The following is a 9,249-nucleotide window of genomic DNA, read 5'->3' as shown; positions in this document are numbered from 1 at the left end:
CCTCTTGGATTTGGAGACATCAAAGCATCTTGTTCAACATCATGAAGACCCTTATACTCATCTATCCACATTCTATGAGCTGGTTGATACCATGGGCTTCAAGGAAAATGATATTGAATCTACTTATTTGCGTCTATTTCCTTTCTCACTTGCAGGAAAAGCAAAAGAATGGTTAAAGTCACATCCAAACTAGAGTCTAAGTAGCTGGAATGATGTAGAAGAGAAATTCCTACATAGATTCTTCCCACTCTCTCAATATATTAAGGCTAAGTCTGATATCTCCACATTCAGGCAAGGGCCAGATGAACCTTTTTGTGAAGCTTGGGAACGTTTTAAAGTGATGTTAAGAAGGTTTCTTAATCATGGCTTTGAGAATATTGCTTAGTTGAACATATTCCACAATGGTTTGAGGTCGGATACTAAAATGATCTTGGATGCTGCAGCAGGAGGTACAATGATGACTATTGATGCAGAGCAAGCTACAAGAATCATTGATGCCTTAGCCTCAACAGATTACCAAGCTCAACACGACAGATATACAGTGCAAAAGAAAGAGGTGTTGGATCTTAGTACTTCAGATGCAATTTTAGCACAAAATAAAATTTTGACTCAGCAAATTAAGGCATTAACCAAGCAAATGTCAAAACTGCCTCAACAATTACATGCAGTAAATTCTCCTTCAATTCAAAATGAAGCTTTGAAGTGTGATTTTTGTGGGGGAGATCATTTTAATGGTCAATGCTTTTATCAAAATCCAGCAGAGAAAGAGGTTCAGTATATGAATAATCAAGGAAGACTAGGTGGTTTTTCATCTAACTATCCAAATAACATGGCTCAAGGGTGGAGGAATAATCCAAATCAAGGTTCTGGATGGAAGCAAGAAGTTGGATCATCTAACAGGCAAGTTCTTTGGTTCCAACCACATTATCCTTCCATTCATGAGAGAACATCAAAATAGGAGGATACTTTTGAGAAGTTCATGCAAGCCTCTCTATCCAATCAGAAAAATATTGAAGCATCAATAAGGAATTTAGAGACACAGGTGGAGCAGTTGGCTAAACAGTTAGCTGATAATCAAGGAAGTCAATTTTCAGCCAATACACAAACCAATCTAAAGGATCATTGCATGTCTATCACTACCATAAATGGGAAAGTTATAGGAAAAGGAATTGGAGAAAACTTAGTTGTTGAGGAGAAGGTTTTAAAAGATAGAGATTGAAAAATAACAAATTGAGTGTGAGGGAGGATAAAAAAGGAATAAGGAAAATGTTGTAGATATTGGAGAGAAAATAGAAAAAAAAAGTGAAAAACAAGAGAGGAGTGTTCCTATAAAATATGTACCTTATCCACATGCTCCTACAAAGAAATGCAAAGAAAGGCAATTTGCAAGATTTATGGATATTCTCAAAAGATTGCAAATTAACATTCCTTTTACTGAAGCTTTAAAGAAGATGCCTACATATGCTCAATTCATGAAGGAATTATTGATAAAGAAAAGAAAATTCAATGACCAGGAGATAGTTGAATTGGAAGCTGGATGCAGTGCTATAATTCAAAAATCATTACCGCAGAAATCTAGAGATCCTGGGAGTTTCACTTGCCAGTTACCATAGGAAATTTCACTGTTGGAAAGGCATTATTGGATCTTTGAGTTAGTATTAATTTGATGCATTTATCAATGCTGAAGAAAATTGGAGATGTAGAAGTGAGACCAACAAGAATGACTTTACAATTGGCTGATAGATCAATCAAATATCCACATGGAATAGTTGAAGATTTATTGGTAAAGGTAGATAAATTTCTATTCCCAATAGATTTTGTTGTTATGGATATTGAAGAAGATGTTGTAGTACCTTTAATACTCGGAAGACCATTCATGAAAACTGCCAAACTTATAATTGATGTAGACAAAGGAAGATTGAAGGTTTGTGATCAAGATGAAGAAGTAAGCTTTAATGTTTTTGAAGCAACGAAATATTCAAATGATCAGAAAGAGTGTTTCAAAGTGGATGTGATTGTTGATGAACCTTTAATGACATTAATCAGGCGTCAAGCTATATGACGTTAAACGAGCGCTTGCTGGGAGGCAACCCAGTGTTTTGTTTTGAAATGTGTCTTTAATTTTTGTTTTGATTTAGTAGTATGTTTTAATATTTGATGTCTTTAAAACCATTTTGATATGTGAAATGGTCATGTAAGTTTGAAATGTTAGGTGAAATGAATGGATGGAAGAAAGCTTAGAAAGGTTTGAAACTTTTGGCAAAGACAAAATGAAAATTTTCAAGAAAATTTCATTGCAGGGTAATTTTAGCTTAAGCTAGAACTTTTAGCCTAAGCTAGATATGTAGAAAAAGAAAGAAATTTTGTTATGCAACTTTAGCTTGAGCTAAACTGAGCTAGTCTGAGCAAAACAACTTTGTTGCTCTCTGCCAAATTCTAGCCTAAGCTAAAATGAGCTAGCCTGAGCTAGAAAACTCTGTTGCTCTCTGCCAAATTTTAGCTTGAGCTAAAAAGGCCTAGCTTGAGCTAAACAAATTTGTTTCTCTCGGCCAAATTTTAGCCTGAGCTAAACTGATCTAGCTTGAGCTAAACAAATTTGTTGCTCTCAGCCAAATTTTAGCCTGACCTAAACTGATCTAGCTTAAGCTAAACAAATTTGTTGCTCTCTGCCAAACTTTAGCCTGAGCTAAAAAGATCTAGCCTAAGCTAGTGGGTTTTTTCTAAAAAAAAAAAAAATAAACTGCAGCATTTTAAAATCACTTTTGAATATCCTACACCCTAACTCATTTTCAGTCAAGCGTTCCCAGTTTTAAAAATTTCATACCCATTCAAACATTTCATCTACATTTCCATTATCAAGGTAAGTGTTTTATGTATAAATTTATCATCTTCATAGCCATCATCGTTGCCATTTCCATTCAAGCATGTTGCCTTCTCCATTCATTTTAAGATTTCATCGCTAAATTGTTATAAACTCAAAGATTCAATCTTGTTGATATTTGAATGTTTTGATGTTGAATATGATTGTTATTTTGAGTTTATCCAAAGTTAAGCATTGTCTTCCATGCATTAAATACCAAAAATTACTCATTCATTGTCATTCTATATCATACATACCAAGTGTTTGTTAAAATGCCAATCAAATAGAACACTTTGGTTTGAGAAATGTGTATTCTTACATGTGCAGAAAAATGAGTCACACAAAATCCACAGTTGGTATTAAATAATTTGTCGTTGACACCCACTGAATTTGATGACTATCTATCTTGGCTTGGGGACAGGCACAATTTTTCAGGGGAGGCAAGAGTGTCTGGAGTTGGGACTAGAGTTAAAGATGTACCAAAAATGGGAGTTGGACCATCTGGAGCAGCAACAGGAGATGAAGATTCAAACCAAGTTCAGAATGATGATGTTGGCACAGAGCGGAACAAAATCACAATAGGAGATTGATACTTCTCATGCACAATGAACAAAAAACTGGTTTTATCTTTTTTGTTTAACTTTAATTTCAGTATTAATTTAGTTTAAGTAGTTTAGTTTAGTAAGTTGACTTTAGCAGTTTAGTTTAATATTTCTTACTTTAGCTTTTGTTTATGGCAAGCTTAAGTTAGTAAAATGGCTGATGTTTGCATATTTTGTGAAATCTTGTATATAGATAGATGATGGTATATTTTTTTGGAAAAAGAAATTAGTTGGAACAAGGACTGATCAGGGACTTAATTTGAAAAAGAATTTGTGGCTGAAACCATCACTCAAATTGAGAAAGGATAGTAATGTGTAAAAGTTGGAACAAGGTAAACAGTTGAAAGCAATGACTGAGAACAAATGAGGAATTGAAATTAACCAACCAAGTGAGAATGTGAAACCTTTAAACAATTTGAGAGACTTTCACTAGTCAAGAGTTAATTGAGGTTGCCTAATTTTCTAGTCAATTTGCATCACAAAATCAAATATGGAGATGGTTGAGGCATGTTTAATAGAGTTGGATGTGAGAAAACTCAGGGCCAAACAGCTAACCTTTGCAATATATAATGAAATGTGTAGAAAAATAACCCTTTTTGAGCTAAAATTTGTTTTATTGCACCCTAGCTTTTGATATACATATATTGTCCTACCATGTGGTACGCTAACAAAAGGAGAGCATAGGTGCAATTCAAATTTCTATAATTAGAAGAATTGGGTTTGGTGTGGCTGTTGGGATCTTGAAAATGAAAAAAAAAAGGATTACAAAATAATTCACATTCTCATTCTCTTTTCTAAAAAAAAGAAAAAGAAAATAAAAGGGGATTACAAGAATAAAAAGGGAAGTAATGTGGATGAATCTTATGGAAGGGATAATGAATAACATAATTAGAAATTGAATTGCAAATATGCTAATCTTTTGTTAAGTGTGCATTTTGTTATCCTGGAAAAACCAAATTTTCTTTGTAACCCAACCTCATTACAATCTGAAAAAGACCTCAAGATCTATGTTTGTTAAAGTGTTTGTAATCAACTGGAAATGAAGGGCAACCTTAAATTAGCTTGGAAATCAGTGAAAAGAAAGGGAAAACACTCACTAGTGAGGAATGAAGAGAGAAATTCCTTAGTTTGATTCTCAATGAAGAGTAACAATTTTTTACCTTGGAAATTGAATACATTATTATCTTGTCTTGGTTTGAATTGATATGAAACACCATTATTTTTTGTTGAATTATCTTGTGCTCTTTTCATGAAGTTGTTCTGATATTGAACTATAAATTTGATTTCTAAGGATTTTGGGGAGGAATGAACTCTTATTTTTATTTGGGATTCAATTACTTTGCTTGAGGACAAGCAAGATTATGGGTTGGGGGGAAATTGATAAGTGCTAATGTGTAGTTTTTATGATTGAGAAAATTGAACACTTTGAAATTTAATTGTTGCTTAATGTAAGAAAATTACCCTAATCTGATAACTATTGAATCTGATTATATATTTTGAACCAAGAAACAAATGAAGAAATTTAATCTCAATTTTTGTGTAAATTGCAGATGAATATGAAGCATTGAAAGAAAGAAAGCAAAAACTTAATTGGATCACAAGAAGATTTAGCTCAAGCTAGAAGATTTACCTCAAGCTAGAGGATTTAGCTCAAGCTAAAATTGTCCATAGTTGATTAAAGGTGCAGTACTAATCTAGCCCGGGCTAGAATTGCTAGCTCAAGCTAAAAATGCACTGAAAGATCTAGCTTAAGCTAAATTGGCTCGCTTAAAGTTCAATATATAAATTTTGGAACAAAGTGAAAACAGAAGCGGTGGAAAAAGATTGGATTTTTTTAGAGAGAGGTTAGTGAGAGAAGAAGTGGAGAACTCTATTCTAAGAAAAGAACTTGCTCAGATCAGCCCTTCTTATGCAATCCAGATCAAGAATGAAGATTGGAGGAGTTGTCATGAGTGGCTAAGTGCTTTCTAACTTGGATTGGATGTAATCTACTTTGATCAAATGTATTCTTGGTGATATATATATATATATATATATATATATATATATATAATATTCTCTATTCTACTTGTTCTTAGTATTTTCATTTCATGCTTATTGCTTGATTCTATATGATCAATGGAGTCTTGATTTTGATCCTTAAATTTAATTGGAAAGTACCTTTAAGGATCTGAAATAGATGAAAATACTTGATAACTTGTAATGTTAGGAATAGATTTCAGGTTATTAATTGCATCATAATTTTGTTCATAAAACTGAATGATTTGTTAGATATCTGAGGAATCAGTATTTGAGAAATTATCTTATGAATTTCATCTATGAGGAATCAAGGTGAATGACTTTAAATTAAGCATCAAGAATAAGTAGTTTTGAGTATTATGTATTGTATTATTCCAAAATACATATGATTGAAATATACTTGATCCTGCCTGTTGACCAGAACGTTGAAGCTTGCCTCGTCAAACTTGGATCAACGTGTGCGCCGCGTCAACCTCCGTCCTTCGTCACGATCCACCTCAAGAACCTGCAAAAGAACAGAGCGGCGCCGCTGCGGCCGATCGCACTCCAACGCCCAAGTCAGTGACCGAACCACCAAATACTAAGAGTAACACTCAGGAACTCTCAAGGAACCGTGCAATGTTCTCTCTCACAGTATACTCAAGAACTCGCAAGCGTAAAGAAGACAATCTGAACGTGCGTACCTCAGAAGTTCGTTGGGAAACCCTTATATACCTGGGCACTTTCTCTCTCCTGACAGTTACACACCTGGACACGTGGCTCGCATCCAGCCGTACACGTGCCATCATCTGGAGCCTCCTTGACTTGGGCGCTGCTTCTGACTCTCCTTTGGCTAAGTTACTTATGCATGATACTACTCAGTGCATAGCTGTCCTGGAGTACGATCTCTACTGGATTGGCGAGCTAGGGTGCCTTCGTACACACCTTCCCTGTGGTCTCGCCGGCCGCCTTCATAATCTGCACCACCTTCATCTTCGGCGATGTGCTTGCTCCGGCGATCTCTAATCACTTGGTCGCCTGAGTTTACATCTGGCGACTTCATCTTTAACCCGGTGACCGCCGGTTCTGGTGTGCTGGAGATCGGAGCACGCCAACTTAATAATTGGCGACTTCACGAGCCCCCGACTTCCTTCCCTTCTGCCAGCAAGGCGTCTCGTCAACACGCCTATACAATAGCTTGATGCCACGTCATCACTTCCGACTACCAGGGCGGTACAATACTTTATTCAATTCCAAGTATCTTTCTCTATATTTGATAAGTTAGTTTTGTTTTTGGTTGAATCAAACCCTAAATCTTTGAGTTACTTGTGAAATCTTTAATTTGGTTATGAACATGTTCTCAAAATTATTTTCTATACTTAATGAGTTTTATAACATAACTTCTTAATTAGAATTGTTCCTTGTGGGTTCGACATTCGTACTTTAAAGAGTATTATATTACAGTTGATTCAGTACACTTGCCGAGAAAAATCAACAAGGGACAAGGACAACGTGTGATGTGGTCGGCTGGTAGCGTAGTGTGTAATGAACTTTGTTGTCAGGTCTTTAAAATTCTCCTCAGAATTGGTAGGAAGTTTAGTGAACCAGCCGAGTGGTCCTTCTTGGCGAGAAGTAGGGAATATTTTACACCACAGTGCTTTGGTAGTTGTGTACAAGGTCATCTGTGTTTTAAAGAAATTCAGGTGTTTGTCTAGATCGGTAGAACCATCATACGGTTTAATGGTTAATCCTTTCCACATCGGAGGAAGTGGAGTATCGATTATCTTATTTGTGAATGGGTGCCCTCTCAGATCTTCTTCTTCGTCCGGGCAAGATTGTTTCGAGAAATTTGGTGAGTTTAAGGAGTATGGGGAGTCGAGTGAGCTAATAGGTTCGACACCGGGGATCTAGACTGATGGGTTGTAGGATGTGGTGTTCGGGAACGTTCTTCCCTTTCGGGACCTCCGATTCGTTGTAACAGGTTTTCATTCTGCTCCTTCAAAATGAGCCTTTCTTCTTCATGTCCGCTTCATTTTTCAGTTGATCGGCGATACTCTTCTGTTGTAACTCCTCCATCTGCGCTAGGAGGGCCTGGATAAGGGCCATTTGTTCTTCTGTCATTCCGTCGTTGTTAGTGTTATTCCTCGTTGATACCATTGTTGTTCAGGATTTGTTGCTGAAGATGGTGTTATCTCGGCCCCACGGTGGGCGCCAATTGTACTTGTGTGGACAATGAGGGGCCCAGACAATACTTGTAACCTGTTGTGGAATTACTGATGTGCTGATGATCTTCGTGCCTCCTTAAGCCTCATCCCTTCAATGTTGACGCTCGGTCGATCAGGGGGTAACCTGCGATTGCACTCCGACGCTCAAGTCAGTAATCTATTTCATATGTGTTCTAGTGAGATGTGAAAATGTACCTTACTCCTTTTTCGAGAACCCTGTTTATATTATTGCTTTGTGGGTTTTCTGTCCTTTACGAACTGTGGATCCGTTATCAACTGATATGTCGTGGTCCCTCAATCTTAGGCAAATGTATAATCTGTTTTATCCGTTATATATCGGAGATATTTCCCAGATATTTCAGGATGCGCATTGACTCATCCAATGCTATATTTAATGCTAATCCAATGATATATTTAATACTAATGGTAACTGCTAATGATATTTATTGTATTCGTTATGTTATATATTATTTAACTCAGACGGTCGGTACATTCTCCATTTCAAGAAAATAATGCAATAAATGATAATTTCAATAACGCCACTCAAAGAAATACAAATGAGACAATACTATAAATATTAGCTAAATATTTAGACAAGCAATAAATTAAACGTAATAGGCAAGAGGTTTCATTTAAATATGACTATTGCTTTATCTACTAGAAGATAATCATCTTTACTACAAGAACTATTAATTCTTGGATAGAGGAAATATATGTAGAAATTTCAATAACTTTAGATTTATTTTCATGAGAAATGAATGTTAATATCATTCAAAAATTTCAATTGTTTCAAAATATGATTTAGGGATGATATGTTAAAGATTAGATAACAATGAGTGGTTTTTCTTCTCCCATATAAATAGCAGTTTAATTTTATTTTGTTTAAATATTATAGGTTTCTTTATTGATTTTTTTTTCAATATTAGGCAATTTAGGTTAAAATAGACAATTTTATTAGTATTTTTTTTTATCATATATGGTATTGTTTGGTTAGAATTTATTTTAACTACAGGTTTTAGCTTAGTGTTAAAACAAATCATATATTAAAAATAATATACTTCAGGTCGATGGTGGTGGTCAACTAATGTAAAAATATTGTTTTAGAAAACAAATGTGACTTCTTACACAATCTTTTAAGTTGTGCTCATTTTCATAAAAATATTTTTTTACTAATGTGTTAATCCACTTTAAAAGATTTCCTTCTTACACAATCCTATCTACATCATTGTAGAAGTGACGTAATATGGCAAAATATTGACATAAGAAGTCTATTTTACACTAGTGTGAGTGTAATTTCTTATATTGTAAGCGTACTGGAAAATTTTATAATTGGACCAGTCATTATATATATATATATATATATATATATATGATTGCACACTATAATTCATACAAGTTGAGTTGCAAATGAAGAGATTAAAAACACACACTTCTTTTTAAAGTTCCTCTGGTAGAGTTAATTAAATTCGAAATAAGGTAAAATTAAGTGAAGATTATCATTGGAAGCGAATTTAACCTGAGAAAAGTGTTCTTCAAATAGTGTAAAGGAAAAAGAAACACACAA

At 34.8% G+C, this 9,249-nt stretch overlaps 1 pseudogene; it reads right to left on the bottom strand.

Annotated features, from left to right (window-relative positions):
* Positions 1–263: 263 nt before the first annotated feature.
* On the bottom strand, positions 264–369 carry LOC137830790 (small nucleolar RNA R71; annotated as a pseudogene).
* Between the last annotated feature and the right edge of the window lie 8,880 nt (positions 370–9,249).

This window comes from Phaseolus vulgaris, chromosome 7 (assembly GCF_051622355.1).
Source record: "Phaseolus vulgaris cultivar YP4 chromosome 7, ASM5162235v1, whole genome shotgun sequence".
NCBI lineage: Eukaryota > Viridiplantae > Streptophyta > Magnoliopsida > Fabales > Fabaceae > Phaseolus > Phaseolus vulgaris.
This window is presented reverse-complemented; position numbering and strand designations above follow the sequence as displayed.